Source organism: Trachurus japonicus, chromosome 24 (assembly GCF_045865225.1).
Source record: "Trachurus japonicus isolate A0001 chromosome 24, Traja_1.0".
Classification (NCBI taxonomy): domain Eukaryota; kingdom Metazoa; phylum Chordata; class Actinopteri; order Carangiformes; family Carangidae; genus Trachurus; species Trachurus japonicus.
The window spans coordinates 5,922,340-5,944,583 of NC_140930.1; the positions used below are offsets into that span (position 1 = coordinate 5,922,340).

Below are 22,244 nucleotides of genomic sequence, written 5' to 3' on the forward strand. Positions count from 1 at the left end.
GATCCGTTCCAGGACGCTTCTGCGCATGCGCACGCACATGCGCACTCCCCCCTTCTTTTAGTTTACGGCAGACACCGCGGATATGGATGAAAACAGAGACGATCTATGAGGAAAAACACAAGCACGTCGCAACGAATTCCCCTCTGTTCTATTTCTGATTAAATTAAATGTAATGTAGACCGATCAGTTAATCGGTCGATCACCTCAGTCGGCCGGCTGCTGCCTCTGAGATGAGCCGAGCAGCGAGCTAACGTTAGCTCCCGGTGGCTACTCCCAGCTATGCTCCCAGCTCTGCTCCCAGCTAGCTCTGCACTTCTCCCAAAACCAGAGCAAACTTCCAAACAGACGTCAGTTGGATAAACTGACCACAGATTAGGACTCTAAACTGTGACTTTCTCGCATGAAAAAATATTTAAAATTAATAAAGTGACGTTTTAACAACGCTACAGCGGACTTTTAGCTGCTCTACTGCTAGGCTATCAGTTAGCATAGCTTTGAAGCTAATGCCGTAAAACGGCGCATGCGCAGAAGCGCTGGAACGGATCGTGTTCCGGGTACGGATCGGGCACTGACAGCATCTGCAGCAGATCCACATGTACTGGAGCTTGTGTGCAACACAGACACAGAGAGAGAGACAGACAGACAGACAGACGGACAGGCAGACAGACAGAGAGGAGATAGGAGCCACAGCCCCCCCACCTCCACCTCCATTCCTCCCAAAAGCAGGAGGGTCTTCAAGCCTCTGTTTTCTCGCTAGCGGTAGCATTAGCAGTAGCATTAGCGATAGCCACGACGTAAACGGGCTGCACGTGTAGCTGCAGGCGGACTGTAAACACACACAACTTCTGTACCGAAACTCACTCGTTCACAGCGCTGTGCTGAACCGAACGCCCCGTACCGAATCGGTTCAATACAAATACATGTACCGTTACACCCCTAGACCTTTGAGAATGAAATTTAAGACTTGTAAACTAAATTTAAGACCTTTTCAAGGCCTTAATTTATAGTTATCAAATTTAAGACTTTTTCAAGTTTTTAAGACCCCGCGGGTACCCTGTTATTTTATAAGTTTTATGTTGGTGAATACTTTTATTTTGGTGAATTTGGTGATTTCGGTATCAGCTACAGACAGGAACCAGAATGCAGACTAATTGGGAGGTAACTGACACCAGGCTCTTCGCTTGTCTGAAGAGCCTGGTGATGCGAGGCTAGCCAGCATCAGTCCTGTGGAAATTTCAATTACATCTGTATGGGATGGTGCTATACATTTAAAGCGATAGTTCACCCAAGATTGAAATTTCACTCATTATCTACTCCCCCTCATGTCGACTAAGGGCTGGGAGAAGTTTCAGAGTCCTCCGTGGCTTCTCTGAGTTACAGGGGTCTCGACGTAGCAGTGCATGTCAATATAACGGTTGCAAATGGATACCAACTGTCTTGGTAACAAAAAGACACACCAAAAAACATCCAAATACCTCCATGCTGCTCGTATGTAATGTCCGTCTTGTATTGAAGCCCCGAAATGCGAAATTGTCCCGGAAAAAATTGAATAAGTCAATTTTTCAAGCTTGTTTTGTAGCGGAAGCTTCTCAAAGCTCCTCTTCCCGGTTCGTCATATTTGGACGAACTGGGAAGAGAACAGACCCTGGTTCGTCCAAATATGACGAACCGGGAAGAAGAGCTTCGAGAAGCTCGAAAAATTGACTTATTTCATTGTTTTTGGGACAATTTCGCATTTCGGGGCTTCAATACAAGACGAACATTACATACGAGCAGCATGGAGGTATTTGGATGTTTTTTGGTGTGTCTTTTTGTTATGAAGACAGTTGGTATCCATTTGCAACCGTTATATGGACATGCACTGCTACGTCGAGACCCCCTGTAAGAGAGAAGCCACTGAGGACTCTGAAACTCCTCCCAGCCCTTAGTCGACATGAGGGTGAGTAGATAATGAGTGCAATTTCAATTTTGGGTGAACTATCACTTTAAAAACTTGAACTGAAATTAATCTGAACTAGGTTTAATGAAAAAATTTAAGAAGCAAAATGCATTTGCCATAATTCTTGGTCTGTTTGCCTACCTGTTTGCATGTTGAAGTCTGTACCCCATCATCTTTTGCTCTATTGTCACTTCGGGTTCTCCAGCACGATGATCTCATGGGTAGAGCACTGCTGTGGGTCCTTGGCTGTGTAAAATACAGATTGACATAACAAAGAGTATTCAGTCAATTAGAAACAGAGTAAAACATTAATTAATCAAGGACAAAAATATCTTTAGCTGTGTCACAGTATTAAGGATAGATTAATCCTGATTATTATTACTCAAATAACACTATATTTAGAACTAATATCCTAATGAAAATTACTGCCACATATCTTTGACTTTAAAGTTTCTATTATTTTGTCCAACCTATGAAGGGTGAATTGAACTTATTACACCTGTGTGTATAAACTGGATTCACTAATGATGGCTTATTTGCAGGCTATATCATTTTCAGCTGGATGACTAATACTTCATCAACCGAGTATACACTAATATCAGTGATACTTTACTTTTATTAACAGGAGTGAGTATTAGTAACCATGCTAAGAGGCCACAGTCAGTGTAGTGTCTCATCTCCAGTAGTTTCTGTTACTAGCAGAGTTCATGTTGTTTTCTTCTGCAGCAGAGTGCGTTTTCTAAAGCAGTGGTTCTCACACACACACACGCGCGCGCCGCGAGTAGCCGCGAAGCAGCGAGAAGCGGAGCCCTTTGATGTTAACGACTGTGTCACACCGGAGCCACGTCGCTCCGGTTCACAGCAGCAGCGGCGCGGCGCGCGAGCCGCGAGCTATGGCCGCGAGCGAGCCTGTCAAGCCGGGCAGGAAGTCGCACAAAGAAACAGCGGAAGAATCCGGTTAATTTTCAAAATAAAACACATTCCGAAGCCGGTTTACCGCCCCCCCCCCCTCCCCCCGTTTGGGAACCACTGTTCTAAAGGAACTTTCACTTATGTTTACACAGTGTTCAAAACAGTGTCTTAAATAACTCAATAAACAGCCCATGAAAAAAATATTTTTTCCAGCAGATATCTTTGTTACAACATGACTGAGCTAATTGGAGTAGTTTCATGTTGTGTCCGACAACGGGAGGGTTTTAACAGCTGACGTCCTGGTGTTAGCTTAGCTGCTGCTGTTAGCTGTCAGCAGCAGCTAAGCTAACGGCTACGATAGCCATGACTAGTTGCAGAGGCGTGCACACAGAAGTGGTGGTGTTTGTTCGGTAATTCGTTTTGTAGATTTAACAAACATCAGATTAGTCAGGGCGGTTTTGGCAGCCCGGAGCCTCCACATTTGGTGCCTACACCGGTGGCTAATGCTACCAGTTAGCCGCTAACGCTACCAGTTAGCCGCTCGCTAGAATGCTACTACGGGGTTGAAAGCCGGATAGCTCATGTGCTAATGGCGATTAGCTTTTCTCTCTTTTCTTTCTAACCCTTTTCTCTGTAACACGTTAATGAAGCCATGTACCGGCTGAAACATCCTCCTCACCGTTGGTTAGAACAAGGAGAATAAGAAAAAAAAAACCTCCATGGTGACATGTCGAGACATGTCCAGGACTTCACATCCGTTAACGTTACACAGCCCCCCTCCCTCTCACCAGAGCCTGCCTCGTTTGAATCCCTGACACCAACAACGCCACAATAATAACAGAGAAATATCTTACCTGGTATTTTTTGCAGGATTTAAATTCACTCAAGCTCTCGCTAGGACCAGGTTCCAGCCGACTGTTTGTCCATTTATCCGTATCGTAAAAATAATCCACATGACTGGTCATTCTTGAACGACTGAAGTGCGTCGCGGCGGTTCCCGTTTCACAGCAGCAGTAACGGTTATTTTCAAATTTGGCGCCGGAAAGGCGCGCACAGCTGTCATTGGCCAAGAGCCATTATGTCAGTCAGATCAACCAATCATGTTCAAATGCTCACGATGAGACAGCCAATGGATTTTGTTTCATTGTGGTAACATTTTATTTTTTATTTTTATATCTAATAAAAAAAATAATTCCTGACCTGCAATCGGTTCACAGACCATTGCTAAGTAAAACACACCGTTGCTAGGGTCACCGCTCTGATCAGAGGACACAGAGGAGGAGAACTATGCAGGATATTTACTTTAATTGAATTTTTACCTTCAGCTTCGGACTAATTGTGATGTTAGATAAATTACTTAACTTGTTACAGGGGGGGGGGGTTATAAATATACACATATACTATACTATATACTATATTTTTTAAATGTTTTACACACATATATATATATATATATATATATATATATATATATATATATATATATATATATATATATATATATGTGTGTGTGTGTGTGTGTGTGTATGTTGTATAAAATATAAACATTTAAAAAATATAGTGCCTTTTTGGCCTTGATCTCAATATATTTTTCAATATATACACATATATGATCCATGCATATATATGAAAATATATAAAACATTAAAAAAAATATAGTGCCTTTTTGGCCTTGATTTCAATATATTTTTCAATATATACACATATATGATCCATGCATATATATATAAATATATAAAATATTTAAAAATATAGTGCCTTTTTGGTCTTTATTTCAATATATTTCTCAATATATACACATATATGATCCATGCATATATTGCAATATATTGGAAAATATAAAAATTAAATCCCATATATGGGAATATATTGCCTAATATATCACATGATATTTTCTAATATATTGCAATATATTTTTCTTTCGTAAGGGATAGTCCCACACGCCATCATGTGCATTTTCTCAAGATCGGTCAGGAGCTTGGGACTGGTGTAAAAATTGTCCATGAACACCTGATACCCGGTTCCCAACAAAGAAACATTTAGTAGCCTCATTACAACAGAGTGGCCCAGTCCATCTGTCAACTGCTCTGCTGTCTTCCCCTCATATATGAAATAGTTCCAGGTATAACCATGGTTGTCAGCAAGCACAAACATCTTGATTCCCCACTTTGTTGGTTTCAGTGGCAGATACTGCTTGAAACCCAGTCTAGCTTTTGTTGCTATCATCCTCTCATCTATGGAGACTTGTTTGTGAGGATGGTAACAGGCTTGACAAGCTGTTAAGATGTCTGAGTACAGTGGCTTTACCTTGAACAGACGATCATACAGTGGACTTCCCTTGCGTTGTTCATTTTTTTCATCGTCATCAGGGTCACTGAGGTGGAGACACCAGAAGATGGTATTGAAGCGTTTTCGGGTCATGGCTGAGGCTGGAAAGGGGAAGTTGTAAGGTGGCACTTTCCTCCAGTAATCATCTTTTGCAGGGCACCGCACCAGTCCACAGAAAACAACAATAGCCAAAAAGGTGTAAAACTCTTTTGTCACAAGTGGTCTCCAGGGGAACTTTTTTCCGGCCGCCTTCAGCCTCTGTGCCATCTTGTTGGTGTTTATTATCAGTGTACGTACAACTGTGATGTTAAAAGAGAGTTTAAAAAGTTGAAACGGGGACCATTGTGATTGTCTGTTGACAGTGGGGCCACATGGTTGGCGAGGGTGAAATCTGTGTGGGGTAGGCTGTGAGTCAGGGTGTTCCTTCTCAAGCCACCTGTCACCTCTCTGTGTAGTCGGGGTCTGTGGGGTTTTGGATCTACGTCTGTGGCCAGTGCTCATTTTGGCTTGTTGTGAGGTGGCTGCTGGAGATGTCCTCGCAGCTCTCCTTGCTCTGGAGGACAGTAATGTTTGGGGGACTGATAACAGAGGCCCAGCCACATCTGCATCATTTTCCTGCAGACTGATAGAGGAACGTAGAGACAGGTGAAGCAATATACCTTGACTTTGTTTTTTTCCTGGTCTGGGCAGCTGTTGTGACCAGTGGAAGCTCCCAGTCTGCGTCTCTATCAGGCTCCCAGTCGTCATCATCTTCTTTATCAAGACTGAGGAAAAAAAACAAATAATGATACAAAAAAATGTTACAGAAGCATTGTTAGCAACAATATATTAGAATTACAGTAATAGTCTGATTTAGGGATGCACATGATTAACTGTTAACCATAACAAGAACTTTGACCTATCATTATTTTTTTATTAGCTCCTTATGTCGTCAACTCATGGGGGCGTGTCAACACGGGCAGACTTCCACGTGCCTTCATTCATATTTCCCAGCAAAACGTTACACAGGAGGACTGACAGTATACAGCAGCCCCCATGAAGGAAGATCAGACAATAAATGTAGCTACACGGGCATAAATGTGCATCACCAGTAACAGCGGCCCAGAGTTATATCTCTATGGCCCTGCAAAAAAAAAAGGACGTCGCTGTGCTCTCCAGCCTGTTCACCTGCAGCTCTCCTGCAGCTCCTCAGAGGAGCTGTCAGTGGAGCTCTGCTGTCCCTCTCTCTTCAGTCTGGTGTTTGGCTGCACTTTGTATAAAAACAGTTCAACTTTGGAAGATCTAACCTCCATATGAGCGCGACCAGCTGAGACAGCGCTATGGTTATGTGGCGCTGATCAGCTGATCGCTGTGTTGAACTGCAAAAAAAAAAAAAAAAAGCAATCGCCCCCGCGGTAATCTTATCGGTTAACGAGCGTCGGTTATAGGTCAGAAAAAAAATCTAAATGTTCATCCCTAGTCTGATTACATGGTGTTAAATAGGTACTGTAGCCATGAGTAACTGTTAGCCTACGAATAGGCTACACATACCGGTTTCTAGTGGGGCAGATAAGCTAAAGAATTGTGCGTTTTAATGACTAAAGCATGAAACTTTCAGTATTTCATCTACACACCCCAAGGTTTAATTTCAGACGTGGAACCACTTTGGTGGCTGACCTTTAGGGGTCTTTAGGGGTCTTTGACCTCACCATTGCATTTTTTCACTTTTCGTCGCCTTATTCTCTATTGCAATAATATATTAGTGATCCTTAACAAGGAATTTCTTCACCATTGTGTTTAAGAAGGTGTGTAATATCATGTATCAAAATATTGAAATTCAACTCCTGTGGGAAACCCCCTAAAAAACTGCTCAAAGCTGGGGTACCTGTAACCAGATTTTCGAAAATTCCGAACTGTTTAATTTGGCCTTAAGTAACCTGTGAGGGGTCAAACTAGGGGTTTTTCATGATCCCAAGTTGATTGCAAGCATTATTTTTCACCCCCAAAACACTCCTTGGTGGAAAAAAAAACAGCCACACCCACTTTTCCTTTCATCGGGACACACCCCCACCAATAGAATGTAGGCCTATTACATAGAAGCATTTCCTTTGCATGGCAGAGGTTGTCGTGAATGTCACATATTACTACTAAATACTCAATTTAACTTAACTTATATTCTATAGCCTCGTATATGGAAAGAATTATGTTAAAATTGCAGTGTTGTTCTAATAAAGACATTCACTTGCTCAGCCATGGCCTTGTGTCCATATGTGTCAGCTTGTAACATAAATTTATTGCCGTTGCCTCGACCAGCAGAGGACAGTAAACTGGAAAGAGTGCTGTAACGATGTAGTACTGTAACATTCTGTATCCATGGTAACATCTGGTCCTGACGTCTGCGAAGTGAAGCCACAAAAGACACAACACACATGACAGAGGAGTGACATTTTGACATAAGGAGAAGTGAGTATTTGCATGTTCATATTGATTAAAGACTACTAGAGACTATACAACTGTTAATGATGAATGAAATGATAACGATGAATTAAATGAAACGGCTAGCAGCCATTGTGTAATGTTACCAAATTCAACTCCAACCTCTTTACTAGTAAGTCCCCCAGAGAGGGTGTTAATGACATTTCTCTCACTAGATGTACAGTAATTATTAACATGTGTACAATTATACCAACATACGCATCTACAATATGTTATGTTCATGTTTTTTACAGGATTCACATTGACAGGACATTGATACCTCAACACACATTGGATAATGTCAAAACGTCACGTTCTGATTGACGCAACCCAGCCTTCATCTAAGCATTCTAAGCTGCATTGCTGCACTAAGTGGGAACTCTGTGCTCTCTGCCAAGTGAAAACAACTGAAGCTTTGCAATGCCCTGTCCGCTCAAGTAAGCCATCAGTAGGCAGTGGTTATGTATCACTGGCCAGGGATCTACATGAATTTCATAAAATTGGACGGATACCCGATGAGCTGGACCTGAATAGGCTGGATGATGGGAATGGCATAGAAGCTACACTGATGACCAACAGGGCACAATGGCACAAGTCCTGCCGAGTTAGATACAGTAAAACCAAAGTGCAACGACGGCGGAAATCATTTTTAAAGGTGGAACAGTCTGATAACAAGGTTCACACACGGTCAGCTCACATCCATGTCAGCACTGAAGACCCTCTGTGCTTCTTCTGCAGCAAGCCAGCTGGCTCTGAAGTACTACATGAGGCTTCTACCACACAATTAGATTTAAATGTCAGAAAAGCTGCTTTGGAAACGGAAAACACAGAGTTGCTCGTGTGGCAAGTGGAGGGTGGAAAAATGTACCAACAACGCCACCTGGGGAGTTTCGCCCCAGGAGATAGTTATAGATATTCTTAAAGGAAAATAGTTAATACCTTTCTCTCGTATATAAGGTCCTCACAGGTTCAATACCACGGGCAGAGACGTATTAGAAAAGTACAAAAATATTTTATTTGCAATTATCAACAACAGGTCACATCAACACTGGCTGCATTTTACTTGGACTGGGGGCATGGAGGCAAGGGTGGACAGAACTGGGGTCGCTACGGCGGCCCAAAATCAAATCAAGGGGAGGAGTAACTAACCAAAAACACCCGTGGCACCACACACACACACACACACAAGGGGTTCGTGAAGAAAAGACCACCACCAGGGATTGGGTCGCCGCCTTGGCCCTCAGCACCTGTCCACAAAGAAAAGAAACAAAATTATAAACCAGCCTCCCAGTTAATGCAGCGCTCGTGTCGCCAACCTCTCTCTCTCACGCATGCACACACACACACACACACACACACACACACACACACTGTATTTTAAGTAAATAAGAAAACAAATCAAACCAAAGTAAACAAATGTTCATCAAACAAAATAAACAAAAGAATAAATGATGCTAGCCAAACGAACTAAACAAATAACTACAAAATAAATCTTTTCACAATAATTAATAAACTAAACAAATTCCTAAGGTAACAATCAAGCTCCGACACCAGCTCCGTGAGGAGCGTATCAATCACTCCGTCGTAGCTCAGGAGAGCCGAGGAGTCAGAGCAATTCCAGTGAGCCAAAACAGCAGCGGGTCCAGAAGATGGTGGCTTTAACAGTTTTTGGGCCTCACCAGCAGGGCATTACGGAGCACCGGGAGGCGTAGTCTAGGACAACAGAGCAGGACAGTACAATCAGCTGGGAGCGGCGGAACAGACTGAAACGAGGGGCGGACAACGCCAACTTACCACGTGAAGACAGAGCAACAACACCGAAAGGCTTCCAACAGGGCGAACCAGCCCCGTAGCCCCAGCAGTCCGCCACACTGCAGCAGAAACAACCATGTCACAGAACAATCGGCACGTGAATGAAAAGAGAAAGCAGCGGTGTGTTCTGACGCGCCTTACCCGTGCGCTGAAGGAGGGAACGTGCGTCTTTCTCTGGCACCACGCCAGAGACACTCCAATGCCGGCACAGCCAAACGGCTTCACCAATACCAACACCAGCAGCACGCCACACTGCAGCAGAAACAATCAGATCAACAAACAGTCGGGAGATGAGTGGAAGAGAAAGCAGCGGTGCGCATCAGTGCGCCTTACCTGTGCGCTTAGGGAAACAGCGTGCCTCTCCTGGCAACACGCCAGAGACGCTTCACTGCTGATGCAGCCACGTGGCTTCACAACGCCAACCCAAGCTCCGCTACACCAGGCCACAGCCACCACCACGGACGAGCGGAACGGGAAGAGAGCGCGCGCCAGGTAAAACCAGACTCCTATATAGAGGTGTGTTCCCCGCCCATAAATCAGTGCACCAGAACAACACAGCGCCCCACTGTGAGGAGGAGTGAGCCGTGCTCCGGCCACATCTACCTCCACCTTTTGGATCGTCGACCCGACGATGGACCGAAGTCTCAAGAACTAACACCACGGTCTAAACACAACTGTTTGAGAATTAGACACGGGGTCTTGGGTAGCAGCATGGCCATGGAAACCAGCTGACCGAGGAAGATGGTGGACATTTGGATGACTGCCAGCAGTGGGACGAGTGGTTCGACGCAGCGAGTGTTGGCTGGTACTAGGCTGGTCAACTGGGAGCAGGGAAAAAACTGGCCGTGATGAATCCCCATGATCCAAGGATGTTGCTGAGCTGGACGCAGCCTGGGGCGGTGTCGCAGCCGGGCCAGAAGGGGCATCAGGACTCACCACAAGTGGCGGCGCAGCAGTTGGTGGTGCAGAGGTCTCAGACACTAGAAACCAAAGGTCACTGCTGGAGGAGTCATCAGCAGAGGCTACCAATGGAGGCAAGGTTGGTGAAGATGGAAGCGGAGGCAGAGCAACTACAACCTCAGGCTGGACCACAGCCTTCAACATGTCTCTGTGCACATTGCGGGTCCTATCCAGGTCATCAACAGGAGCCACTGTGTAGACTGCTCCCTCAGCAGCAGGAGCCCTCACAACCTGGTGGACCACTGAGCTCCAGAGGTCTTGGATCTTGTGTCGACCTCTCACACCATGGTCCCTCAAGTACACCAACTGGCCCACAGACAAAGGTGCAACCCGGACATGTTGATCGTGTCTCTGTTTACGTTTGTCAGCTGCAGCCAAAAGCCGTCCACGTGCACCCTCAAAAGCAACTCGAAGTCGAGCTCGATGTTCAGCAACCCAGTCCTGTACCTCACCAGGCACTGGATCCTGAACACGACCAAGGAGGAAGTCCACCGGAAGACGAGGCTCCTGCCCAAACATCAAATAAAAGGGTGACTCACCGGTGCTCTGATGTGGTGTGGTGTTATAACAAAAGAGCACCTGTGGCAGACAAGAAGCCCAGTCCCGTTTGCGGGAAGCTGGCAAGGTACGCAGAAGGTTATGTAGGGTCCGGTTAAACCTTTCGCATTGGCCGTTCCCCGCTGGATGGTAGGGGGTAGTACGGACTTGGCAACACCGTACAAAGCGCAGAGCTGATAGATCAAGGAACTCTCAAAACTCCTGCCTTGGTCCGAATGCAGGCGACTTGGGACACCAAATTTATAGAACCATTCAGAGACCAAAACCTGGGCCACCGTTGAGGCCCGTTGGTCCCGGGTGGGGACAGCCACTGTAAATTTACTGAACACATCAGTCAAAACTAAAACATTTTCAAGTCCATTGCGGGAGGGCTCAAGCAACGTGAAATCAATGGCCAAGATCTCGTTTGGCCGGGATGCAAGTAGATGGCCCATATGACTATGTGGAACCTGCCCTGAGTCTTTGGAGACTTGGCAGCGCTCACACCGCTGGACCCAGTTCTTAACATCCGAAGACATCCCTGGCCAATAGCAACGTTGCCGGACCAACTCAGTTGTCCTCTCTATGCCCTGGTGGCCATGGTCCTGATGGAGTTGATGCAGCGTTTCCTGCTTGAGCACAGCAGGCAAGACAAGTTGAAAGAACTCTTCACCGCCGTCAGGACGAAAGACCCGGCGGAAGAGCACGCCATCTTCTTTGACCAGGCGGTCCCATTGACGCAAAAGTGCAATTGCTGACTGGGAAAGCTGCCGCCTCTCAACTGAGGTGGGAAGGGACCCACGGTTCCAAAAAAACAACACCTCCTTCAGCAGAGGATCATCCTCTTGCATACAGCGGAGATCAGATGCAGAGTGGGATGGAAGAATGGAAATCAACGACTGAGTAGCAGACACAACAGGACCTGACTGGGCACTTTGCTGAATGCTGCTGGGGATCAAAGTGCCAGGCCAAGATGGAGGGGCCAAGTGGGGGACAGACACATACTGTCGTGACAGTGCGTCTGCGTTCCTGTTGCTGCGCCCAGAACGATATTTGATTTCAAGATTGAAGGAAGCGAGCTCCGCAGCCCATCTATGCTCTGCAGCTCCAAGTTTAGCGGACCGAAGGTGGCTCAACGGGTTATTGTCTGTGTACACAACACATTTGTGCCCCAACAAATATTCCCGGAACTTCTCCGTCACGGCCCACTTGAGCGCAAGAAATTCCAGCTTCATAGAGCTGTAGTTGGACATGTTGCGCTCAGTGGGCCGGAGACCCCTGCTGGCGAAAGCCACCGGTCTCACACCACTGTCCGTCTCTTGTGAAAGTACCGCCCCAAGCCCACTGTGGCTGGCATCGGTCTCAAGAATGAACGGGCGTGAGAAGTCCGCGTAGGCCAGTACTGGGGCGGAGACCAGCTTAGCCTTCAGAGCTTGGAAGCCCTCTTCACACTGAGGCGTCCAGGCGGTCCCCAGTGTCTGGCCCGACCCCTTTCTTGACTTGGTGCCAGCAAGATTGGCTACTAACTGATGCAAGGGCTTGGCCAGCTTGGCGAAAACCATCGACAAAGCGCCGATAGTAGCTGGCGAAACCCAAAAAAGAGCGCACTTCCGAGATGTGACTGGGGCGCTGCCAACTGGCCACAGCCTCAATTTTCTTTGGGTCTGTCGCCACTCCCTGACTCGAGATGACATGGCCCAAGTAAGATACCCGTTGTTGGAAAAATGCACATTTCTCCGCCTTGGCTTTAAGGCCTTCTCTCTGAAGCCGCCCGAGCACCATCTCCAGCCGCTGCAGGTGTTGTTCAACAGAAGATGAAAAGATAATGATGTCGTCGAGGTAAAGCAGCAGGGACTGACCCTGCTGATCGCCAAACATCCGCTGCATCAGCCGCTGGAAAGTGCTCGGGGCGTTACAGAGGCCGAAGGGCATCCGATTGAACTCAAAAAGACCAAAGGGGGTGCAAAAGGCGGTCTTGGAGCGGTCCTGTTCAGCCATTGGCACCTGATTGTACCCGCTGGCCAGGTCGAGGGTAGAAAACCAGCGGGCTCCTGAAAGTGTGTCCAAGCTCTCCTCAATACGAGGCAGTGGGAAGGCATCCTTTCTGGTCTTACTATTGAGGAGCCTATAGTCCACACACAGCCGCAAGCCCCGTCCTTTTTCCTCACCAACACAATGGGAGACGCATAAGGGCTGCTGCTCTCACGGATGACTTGTGACTCAAGAAGCTGGTTAATGTGCGTCTTCACTGCTCATATTCTGAGGGAGGGATGCGGCGATACCTCTGCCGGACAGGGACATCATCGAGCAGAGGTATGTCATGTGAGATGAGGTTGGTGCACCCCAAATCCCCCTCATTAGCTGCAAAGACTGAGTCATACCTGTCCAGTAAAGACCTCACACTGGCCTGTTCCTGCTCAGTTAAAGCCGATGGATCCAATGAGCCAACCCTATCGAGGACCGAGGGGGTGGCTGCCTGGGAGGATACCGTGGCCACGGTTGACCCCACCTCAGTTACCCCTGCAGGCAAGCTGACAACCTGAGCAGCATTCAAGACACCAAGATTAGTCCGGGGGTAAAGGAGGACCTCTGCTTCACCAACATTCACCACTGGAACACTCACAGTACCATGAACAACCTTCAACATGCATGGGGACGCCAACAGCCCGGCTGGTAACCCAGACCCAGGAGGCTCAAATAAGACACTCTGACCGGAAAACTGTTCTGGACAGGTAGCAGTGACCATCTTCATCATTCCCCCAGGTATACGCACTACCCGCTTGCCTCGGACCTTTACGGCACCAGTGAGGCTCGAGATAACCTGGTCTGAAGACTGGTGACACTGCTGAAGAGCAGTCACAACTGGACTAGGTGCCCCTGACACAGAGGGTGACTCAAACAAGGAAGACCCGAACAGACCAAAAGCTCTTGATAACATCTACGGATTACATTCATCCCTAGGATTCCAGGGACAGAAGATGAAGCTCCAGGGGGGTCTTTCACAACAAGTATCCCACAACAGGGCATCACTTTGCCACACAGTTCCACATCAAGTTCCAAGTAACCAATGTATGGGATGGCGAGGCCATTAGCCGCACGCAGCTGTAGCCACTGACAAGAACGAAGGCGGTCATGGCCCCATGGCTCAAACTGGGCCAAAAAGAGACTTTCGGTAATGGTGGATACCATGGAACCAGTATCCACCAAGCACTCTACACTAATCCCCCCAATAGACACATTAATGTTTGGGCAAGGGGCAATCAGCTCAACTGCAGCACCTGGCTGTGAGCCTGTGGACTCCCCAACTGAGCTGTGGCTCGGCAGCTCAGCGGTCTTCAGTTTCCCGACTGCTGGGAAGAACGAGAGGACATGACAGCATGTGGGTTGAAAGCAGTGACAGAGTTAGCACGCCGGCGGGGAGGAACCCGCTCACCATCACACTCATGGGCAAAATGGCCAGGCTGTTGACACCTCCTGCAAATGACAGGGCCAGAACGGGACACTGGACCCAATGGAGGAGGGGCCTGTAGAGAAGCTACTGTCTTGGCAAGTTGATTCAGCTGCTCTTGCTGACGCTTCAAGAGATCCATTACTGCTCCCAATCCTGGCTCCTGAGGAGTGACCTGAGGGGCTTGATGGAGACGGCCCTGTACTCCATACTGGAGGCCATAAGATGTTGGCAGTGAAGAACTGCGACCCCTAGTGCCACTGGAAGACCTTCCCTCTCCCATCTAATTGCCTCAGTCCGCAGGGCCAACAGGGTGATGGTGGGCTGGCGACGGACTAGCTGCTTAAGCTCCCGACGGAGGGAGCAGTCAAGGACATGCTCTATAAACTGGTCTCTGACAAGAATATCAGCGTTGGGCATTCTCTCAGGTGCCTGACGCTCAACCTGTGCCATTAAAGCCATAAGAGCTAATGAGAATTCCTGCAGTGTTTCACCTTCCTGTTGGTGCCGAGAAAAGAAAGCCTGTTGAAGGGTGACATAAGACTGGCTACAACCATAGAGCTCCTTTAAGATGGCGATAATTTGAGCTGGATCTCTCTGTTCCTCACCAGAGCGAAACTTAATCTCTTCCTTCGCCTCTCCCTCCAAATGATCAAAGATAAACAATGCCTCTTCTACCGCAGGAAGGCGCCGAGCACGCACGCACGCTTGGACCTCTTCTGTCCACTCAACAATACCTAAGCCCGATTTACCATTGAACATAGGACGCTTACGATCTCTTGGGATCACCACCAACCGTTCTGCAACAGCAGCTGTGACGCCAGCAGCGAGGGCAGGGCCAGCCGGACCAGAGGAGGCCGAAGCAGCCCCACCAGAGCCCCCCGGGGAAGCGGCACGCTCCTGGTGGAGTCGCTCGTTGTCCGCCGTAAGCTGCAGCACCAACTCCCTAAGCCGCTGCATCTCCTCCTCCATGTTGCCTGAAAGACAGCTATACAAGATCGTACGAGAACTCGAACACTGGACTAAGCACTGCTGTTTTGGCTCTAACGCTGTACAAATACTGGCTCTCAATAAAAAAAGAGAAAGAACAGAAAATTGAATAATAAATCCAAATGACAAAAAAATTGCGTCTCTGCCCCTTTAATTGTGGTATCCTGCCGACAACGCCAAGTTTGTGGCAAGTGGAGGGTGGAAAAATGTACCAACAACGCCACCTGGGGAGTTTCGCCCCAGGAGATAGTTATAGATATTCTTAAAGGAAAATAGTTAATACCTTTCTCTCGTATATAAGGTCCTCACAGGTTCAATACCACGGGCAGAGACGTATTAGAAAAGTACAAAAATATTTTATTTGCAATTATCAACAACAGGTCACATCAACACTGGCTGCATTTTACTTGGACTGGGGGCATGGAGGCAAGGGTGGACAGAACTGGGGTCGCTACGGCGGCCCAAAATCAAATCAAGGGGAGGAGTAACTAACCAAAAACACCCGTGGCACCACACACACACACACACACAAGGGGTTCGTGAAGAAAAGACCACCACCAGGGATTGGGTCGCCGCCTTGGCCCTCAGCACCTGTCCACAAAGAAAAGAAACAAAATTATAAACCAGCCTCCCAGTTAATGCAGCGCTCGTGTCGCCAACCTCTCTCTCTCACGCATGCACACACACACACACACACACACACACACTGTATTTTAAGTAAATAAGAAAACAAATCAAACCAAAGTAAACAAATGTTCATCAAACAAAATAAACAAAAGAATAAATGATGCTAGCCAAACGAACTAAACAAATAACTACAAAATAAATCTTTTCACAATAATTAATAAACTAAACAAATTCCTAAGGTAACAATCAAGCTCCGACACCAGCTCCGTGAGGAGCGTATCAATCACTCCGTCGTAGCTCAGGAGAGCCGAGGAGTCAGAGCAATTCCAGTGAGCCAAAACAGCAGCGGGTCCAGAAGGTGGTGGCTTTAACAGTTTTTGGGCCTCACCAGCAGGGCATTACGGAGCACCGGGAGGCGTAGTCTAGGACAACAGAGCAGGACAGTACAATCAGCTGGGAGCGGCGGAACAGACTGAAACGAGGGGCGGACAACGCCAACTTACCACGTGAAGACAGAGCAACAACACCGAAAGGCTTCCAACAGGGCGAACCAGCCCCGTAGCCCCAGCAGTCCGCCACACTGCAGCAGAAACAACCATGTCACAGAACAATCGGCACGTGAATGAAAGAGAAAGCAGCGGTGTGTTCTGACGCGCCTTACCCGTGCGCTGAAGGAGGGAACGTGCGTCTTTCTCTGGCACCACGCCAGAGACACTCCAATGCCGGCACAGCCAAACGGCTTCACCAATACCAACACCAGCAGCACGCCACACTGCAGCAGAAACAATCAGATCAACAAACAGTCGGGAGATGAGTGGAAGAGAAAGCAGCGGTGCGCATCAGTGCGCCTTACCTGTGCGCTTAGGGAAACAGCGTGCCTCTCCTGGCAACACGCCAGAGACGCTTCACTGCTGATGCAGCCACGTGGCTTCACAACGCCAACCCAAGCTCCGCTACACCAGGCCACAGCCACCACCACGGACGAGCGGAACGGGAAGAGAGCGCGCGCCAGGTAAAACCAGACTCCTATATAGAGGTGTGTTCCCCGCCCATAAATCAGTGCACCAGAACAACACAGCGCCCCACTGTGAGGAGGAGTGAGCCGTGCTCCGGCCACACTCGCAAAACTTGCACCTGGGGACATGATAGCTCTCAAGGCAAAATACCATCGAAACTGCCTTCGAATGCTGTATAACAAAGGAAGACAGGCTGGTTCAAACAAGGGGCAAGAGGAAGAGACTCAGTTGCATGGTATTGTTTTCGGAGAGTTAGTAGCCTTCATGGAAGAAAGAAGAACCGATGACTGCGCCCCAGTATTCAAGCTGGCAGACCTGAGTAACCTGTACCAAGCCCGGCTTAAACAGCTAGGTGTTACCATAGAGAAACGGGTCCACGCAACCAGACTGAAGGACAGGCTTTTGTCTGCATTACCTGATTTAACGGCATATGCACAAGGAAGGGACATACTTCTGTCATTTCAGGATGATATTGGAGATGCTCTCAAGAAGGCCTGTGACCACGACAGCGATGCCATGCATTTGGTGAGAGCAGCACAAGTGGTACGGAGAGAGATGTTTTCCACCAAGTTCAACTTTGATGGCTCATTCCATCCTAACTGTCAGAAGGAATCTGTACCTACATCTCTTTTGGCCTTGGTGAACATGATCCTGGATGGAGCGAACATCAAACATCAGAATCAGCTTCTGGAAAGAGGAACTACAACCTCCGCTCTTACAATCTCGCAGCTGTTGGTTTTCAACAGTGTGAAACATAAACGGGCAGAAACGTCCTCAGGTACAGTGCGTCACAGCCGTGACCGAGAAACTCCACTTCCACTGTATGTAGCACTGAAAGTCCATGCTGTCACACGCAAGAGAGGGCTAATTGACACTCTCTTCAGCCTGGGTATGTGTGTGTCATATGATCGTCTGCTGCAGGTGTCAGCTGACATTGCCAATGGAGTCTGCCAACAATTCAAGCTGGACGATGTTGTGTGCCCTCCAAAAATGCGCAATGGTCTTTTCACAACAGCTGCAGTGGACAATATTGACCACAATCCAAGCTCTGGAACATCAAAGGACTCCTTTCATGGCACTGGGATCTCCCTGATACAGCACCCTACACATCAATGTGCAGGCTCTGACCGTGGTGTGCTTGCCATTAATCAGTCTACCCCATCCACTAGATCAATCATGCCTCTGCCACAAGCATACACCAATGTGCCACCAGTTTCCCAAATGACAAAGGAATTCGTTGCCCCTCTAGTAAAATGCCCTGTGAGACCCTTGGATTTCCACATGACAGCAAAAGCAAGAGTGGAAGAAGACAGGTGGTTGAGAACAGTGAAGGCAGCCTTGGATGACCCGGAAACAAACCAGGCGATCTGGGTGTCATGGTCTGCCTACCATGCAGATATCCAGCAGAAACGAATCCCCCCTGCAGCCATCATTGCACTGTTGCCTTTATTTTTGGACAACGCACATTCTGCTGCCATGATAAGACATTCAATGGACCTCGTCAGAGCAGCAGTTCATCACCTGAACCCTGGTCAGGTGCCTGTGCTGGCTGCAGATCAGCCTCTGTATGCCTTAGCCAAGGAGATCCAGTGGACCTGGCCAGACAGTCATGGAGAGGACCACTTTGTGATCATGTTTGGTGGGCTTCACATTGAAATGGCTGTCTTGAAGGTAGGCCTCTTTTTTTTCAGTTTACTGTTAAGATAAGCTGTCATTGTCAGATGTAAACTGGCATTACATTTACTATCTTATTGGTAACAAATGATTGTAACATGAACTCATCTCATCTATGTGTGCTTGTAGCTCCTAGGGGACTGGCTTGAAGATAGTGGATGGACAAATGCTCTGGTGCAGGCTGAGATTGCGACCCCTGGCACTGCAGAGTCTTTTATCCGTGCCAGGCACATTACCAAGACCCGCCATGCCCACCAAGTTACTGCTGCTAGCCTGTACAATCTACTTCATCTGGCCTACAATCAGCACTGCACACCTGAATCAGTCCCTCCAACATTTGACGAATGGTGCCGACAACGAGTCAGTGAAAGTGTACATTTCGACTACTGGTTGAAAACCTTATCACTCGAGGTCCTCATGCTCATGTACATCAGCTCACTGCGGGAGGGCAACTTTCAGCTGTATGTGGAAACCCTCACACAGCTACTACCCTGGATGTTTGCTCTGGACCACACTCACTACTCCAGGTGGCTCTCGGTACATGTTCGTGACATGACGGTCCTCTCTGATAAACATCCAGGAGTCTTTGAGGAGTTTCGTGCCGGAAAGTTTGTTGTGCATAAAACAGGTCACAAATTTTCAGCCATTGCAATTGACCAGTGCCATGAACAGAACAATGCACTCATCAAAGGATCTGGCGGAGCAGTTGGCCTGACGGAGAATCCTGGGGCACTGCATCGCTGGATGGTGGCAGGTCCCGAAATTGCCAGAATGACTACAGATTTTGAGAATAGAAGTTCCCCAAACAGTGAAAATCGTCACCACGAGCAGCAGGCAGCAGTGCAAGAAGCCTTCTTGAAGCATGTTAGGGCCCTCACAGCAGTGATCGAAGAGATGGGGAACCCATTTCTTGAAAGGAATCAGGATCTTCTGGTGCTTGACTCCAAAGACATCATGAGTTCATCAGTTGCAGACACAGTAAGGAAAGTTGAGTCCCTTGGTGCACAACAGTACAAAACCTTTGTGGAAGAACGCCTGGAGAAGCGAACAAAGCCAGTCACAGATACCCTACCCAAGAACAAATTGTCTCTCTTCAGCTGTCCACCAGTGAAAACCAAGTCAAAGCAGAAGATACAACTTGAAGCACTGAAGCGTGATTGCAATCTCTTCTCACGGCTGTATGTGTCTTGCCAAACACGTGATGGAAATTTGGATCAGTTCTTTAGCCATGAAAACCAGGAAGCACCACCATCTTTATCTCAAGGAGGGAAGATGCGGCTTGGTACAAAAGCAGATCTCTTGCACTGCATAATGACTGAAAACATTGTCTCACAATCTGCTCCTGTGGTTGATGCTGTGTTCCTTGATGGTGCAGCTGTGGTCCAGATGCTGAATCCTCGCACTGCGAAGACCTTCCAGGAATATGCAGATACTGTCTTTGTGCCATATGCAAAATCCTATCTTGAGAATACTAGCCGCCTTGATATTATCTGGGACATCTATATCCCAGACAGTCTGAAAGGAACAACCCGACAGAAGAGAGGGAAGGGAATCAGGAGACGGGTGATGCCTGCTACTGCACTGCCAAAGCACTGGAAAGACTTTCTGCGTGTTGATGAAAACAAGACAGAATTGTTTGAATTCCTCTCTTAGCAAGTCATTTGCATCCCAATAGATGAGAGCAAAGAAGTTTATTCAACTCATGGCAAAATGGTGCTCTGCTCTCCTGCCCAGTGTGACATGAAAAATCTCACCCCATGTTCCCACGAGGAAGCAGACACACGCTTGCTTCTGCATGTGTCAGATGCTGTTAAGAAGGGTTGCAAGAAGGTGACCATTCGTACTGTTGACACAGATGTTGTTGTCCTGGCCGTGGCTATGTTCAGTAGGATCAAACCAGAGGAAATGTGGATTGCTCTTGGTAGTGGAGCCAACCTCAGGTACATTGGTGTTCATGAAGTGGCCAATAAACTGGATCCAAGTACCTGTGCTGCTCTCCCATTGTTCCATGCACTAACAGGATGTGACACAGTGTCGGCATTTGCTGGAAGAGGAAAGAAGACAGCATGGGAGACTTGGAAGGCTTACCCTGAAGTGACTGATGCTTTCGACGAGCTCCTCAAGATGAAGGGTGATGTCAGTGAGCTGTCAAAGTCACGGTTGGAGCGCTTTGTCATACTGATGTATGACAGGACAAGCGAAACCACAGAGGTGAATGAAGCCAGAAAACAGCTCTTCACTCAGAAATCCAGAGCTCTGGAGAACATGCCACCAACAAAAGCTGCACTAGAACAACACATAAAGCGGGCAACCTATCAGGCCAATGTTTGGTGCAAAGCCTTAGAACCTGACCCTCAGCTGCCAAGCCCTTCTGATTGGGGTTGGGTGAAGGAAGAAATGGGATGGCAGCCACTGTGGACCACGCTTCCAGAAGCCTCACAGAGCTGCTATGAACTAATCCATTGTGGTTGCAAGAAAGAGTGTAAGACGCGCTGCAAGTGCAAAAAGGCTGCCCTCAAGTGCACTGCCCTTTGCTCATGCTCAGGAGACTGTTAGGCCTGACTAATGTCACTGTAGTGTATGTAATACCCTAATAGGTTAATAGGTTAACAGAAATCTAATACAGATTGTTGATTCCGTTTTTTTGTCTTTGTATTTGTGTGAAGTATGCTTGTATGACATGAAACCCAATTGCCATCTGATTTCACTTAGTAAAGCAATGTTATAGTTGATACCACAACTCTTCTTTTTGATATACTGCCTCAAAAAGGTTTTTAACAACCCAAAATGTGTACAGATTCTCACAAGGTCAAAGTCAATTCAGAAGTGTGGTTCCATGTCTGAAAACAAACTTCATGGTATAGAAAGTTTCATGCTTTAGCCATGAAATGCACAATTCCTTCCATATACGAGGCTATAGAATATAAGTTAAGTTAAATTGAGTATTTAGTAGTAATATGTGACATTCACGACAACCTCTGCCATGCAAAGGAAATGCTTCTATGTAATAGGCCTACATTCTATTGGTGGGGGTGTGTCCCGATGAAAGGAAAAGTGGGTGTGGCTGTTTTTTTTTCCACCAAGGAGTGTTTTGGGGGTGAAAAATAATGCTTGCAATCAACTCGGGATCATGAAAAACCCCTAGTTTGACCCCTCACAGGTTACTTAAGGCCAAATTAAACAGTTCGGAATTTTCGAAAATCTGGTTACAGGTACCCCAGCTTTGAGCAGTTTTTTAGGGGGTTTCCCACAGGAGTTGAATTTCAATATTTTGATACATGATATTACACACCTTCTTGAACACAATGGTGAAGAAATTCCTTGTTAAGGATCACTAATATATTATTGCAATGGAGAATAAGGCGACAAAAAGTGAAAAATTGCAATGATGAGGTCAAAGACCCCTAAAGACCCCTAAAGGTCAGCCACCAAAGTGGTTCCACGTCTGAAATTAAACCTTGGGGTGTGTAGATGAAATACTGAAAGTTTCATGCTTTAGTCATTAAAACGCACAATTCTTTCCATATATGAGCTTATCTGCCCCACT

The 22,244-nt window shown here is 47.2% G+C and overlaps 1 protein-coding gene and 2 long non-coding RNA genes across 5 annotated transcripts in view; 1 reads left to right on the forward strand and 2 right to left on the reverse strand.

Moving 5' to 3' along the window:
• The window catches only part of LOC146961223 (protein NLRC3-like), a 141,747-nt gene that overhangs the window by 104,425 nt on the left and 15,078 nt on the right, over nucleotides 1–22,244 (forward strand). The window lies entirely within an intron of this gene.
• LOC146961225 (uncharacterized) lies at nucleotides 8,471–10,490 on the reverse strand. Of its 2 annotated transcripts, XR_015035170.1 has the most exons (4): nucleotides 9,779–10,490; nucleotides 9,587–9,697; nucleotides 9,428–9,504; nucleotides 8,471–9,346 (listed from the first exon to the last, which is right to left on the reverse strand). It is a non-coding gene; the product is annotated as an uncharacterized LOC146961225 (long non-coding RNA). The 2 variants fall into 2 exon arrangements; XR_015035169.1 differs by having other exon boundaries at nucleotides 9,587–10,490.
• On the reverse strand, nucleotides 16,368–17,127 carry LOC146961226 (uncharacterized). Its single transcript, XR_015035171.1, has 3 exons — nucleotides 16,669–17,127; nucleotides 16,511–16,587; nucleotides 16,368–16,429 (listed from the first exon to the last, which is right to left on the reverse strand). It is a non-coding gene; the product is annotated as an uncharacterized LOC146961226 (long non-coding RNA).